The following is a 2085-nucleotide window of genomic DNA, read 5'->3' as shown; positions in this document are numbered from 1 at the left end:
AGTTCCTGAAGGCTCTGGATGTTGTAGGGCTGTCTTGGTTGACACATCTCTGCAATGTTGGGTGGGGATCAGGGGCAGTACCCATGGACTGGCAGACAGGGGTGGTGGTCTCCATCTTTAAGAAAGGGGACTGGAGGGTGTATTCCAACTACAGGGGAATCGCACTCCTTAGCCCCCCTGGGAAAGTCTATGCCAGGGTGCTGGAGAGGAGAGTTCGTCCGTTAGTCGAACCTCGGATACAGGAGGAACAATGCAGTTTTCGCCCTGGTCGTGGAACACTGGAGCAGCTCTTTATCCTCTCGAGGATACTCGAGGGCGCGTGGGAGTTTGCCCAACCAGTCTACTAGTCTGTTTTGTGGACTTGGAGAAGGCATTCGACCGTGTTCCTCGGGGAGTCCCTTGGGGGGTGTTCCGGGAGTATGGGGTGTCTGGCCCATTGCTACAGGCCATTCAGTCCTTATCTCGTTCCTGGTGGGTGATGGGGTCCACCAGGGCTGCCCTTTGTCAGCGATTCTGTTCATAATTTTTATGGATAGAATTTCTAGGCATAGCCAAGTGGCGGAAGGCTTTCACTTTGGTGGTCTCAGGATATCATCTCTGCTTTTCGCAGATGATGTGGTCCTGTGGGCTTCATCAGGTGATGGCCTCCAGCTCGCCTTGGAACGGTTGGCAGCCGAGTGTGAAGCGGTGGGAATGAGAAACAGCACCTCCAAATCTGAGGCCATGATCCTCAGCCGGAAAAGGGTGGAGTGTCCACTCCGGGTCAGGGACGAGACCCTGCCCCAAGTGGAGGTGTCAGGGCTCTGTATGCGGGCAGGCGGAGATGAGGATCCAAATGCAGGACTTGGAAACAGAATGCAACTCAAAAACCTCAGCTTTATTGCTGGCACGAAAACAAAACAGGAAGTGAACAATGAATACTGAGAACCAAAACACACAGGCACAATCTGAGGGTACAACGCGACAGAGAGCAAAGGCAAACACAGGGCTTATATACACAGGGGAGTAATCAGGGAATGGAAAACAGGAGGGAAGCACAGCTGGGAGAGATAGGTCAAACGAGACAGGGGGAGTGAAGTTAGACACACTGACATAAGACGTAACCCTTCAAAATAAAACAGGAAACTATTCTCAAAGACTAAGAAGCGCGGACTTAAACAGAAGGAACACACGGGCAGAAAAGACTAAGCACAGAAGTAAACCTAAGCTAAACATGAGGGCATAAGAACAAAACCTAAGAACTAAACCCTAAACCAGAATAAGCTGGAACATAGAATAATAATAATCAACACAGGATAACTCAAAAATCAGATCATGAATAATAATACAGAAGAATACCAAAAACATAAGAAACTGAAAATGCTGGATCAGAATGACCCAGAACCGTGACAGGAGGAGTTTAAGTATCTCTGTTACGGCCGAGAGGGCCCGGCTGTGGGTGTGGACTCAAATGCAGACACAGAGGGAGGCAAACGGGCGTGAACACAGTGCTTTATTTACAAGTGTCTAGTGAAATTACACAACAGGAGACTATGAATGCTATGAATTATGAAATGCTATGAACTGTGAACTGTGAGGCCAAACTGTGAACATGAAACTGAGTGCTATGGCTAGGTGCTGGATTTCACGGATGGAAAAAAGGGGCAGCGGCTTGGATGGAGGTACGCAGTCACTATAATGAGAAGAGACAAGTAGTCAGTGGCAGTCCAGTGAATCACAGCTGCAGGATTAGGCTATGGAGGTTAGGGCTTACGCGTTGCAGGTTTAAAGTGTCATGCGAGGAAGGGGTGTCCAGGGGGTTCCGGGTGAGGAGTGTCCAGAGAGGATCCAGAATATGTGTCATGGTCCTGGGTCGTTGACCCAGCGTTTTGCGTTTTTTCTGATCTGTATTAGTTAGGGTTAACCTGAAGTTTGGTGTATTGTCAGCCCTACCTGTGTCTGTCCTTGGTGCTCTGTTCATGTCCCCGTGTTGTGTTGTACATCAGTCTGCTTCCTGTTTTATTTTGAAGGCTCGTGTTCTGGATTTCCTGTTCTGTTCTGAAGGTCTGTGTCTGTTGTTATTGTGTTCAGCTTGTCTCCTCCGGT

The 2085-nt window shown here is 49.0% G+C and overlaps 1 long non-coding RNA gene across 1 annotated transcript; it reads right to left on the bottom strand.

Moving 5' to 3' along the window:
- Positions 1-1474: 1474 nt before the first annotated feature.
- On the bottom strand, positions 1475-1840 carry LOC146558807 (uncharacterized). The gene is made up of 2 exons (XR_014888464.1): positions 1754-1840; positions 1475-1672 (listed from the first exon to the last, which is right to left on the bottom strand). It is a non-coding gene; the product is annotated as an uncharacterized LOC146558807 (long non-coding RNA).
- Between the last annotated feature and the right edge of the window lie 245 nt (positions 1841-2085).

The sequence above is a fragment of the Mchenga conophoros genome, linkage group LG15 (assembly GCF_057382185.1).
Source record: "Mchenga conophoros isolate Kocher_MC1m ecotype Shallow Benthic linkage group LG15, M_conophoros_male_GT1.1, whole genome shotgun sequence".
In the NCBI taxonomy this organism is placed as follows: Eukaryota; Metazoa; Chordata; class Actinopteri; order Cichliformes; family Cichlidae; genus Mchenga; species Mchenga conophoros.
This window is presented reverse-complemented; position numbering and strand designations above follow the sequence as displayed.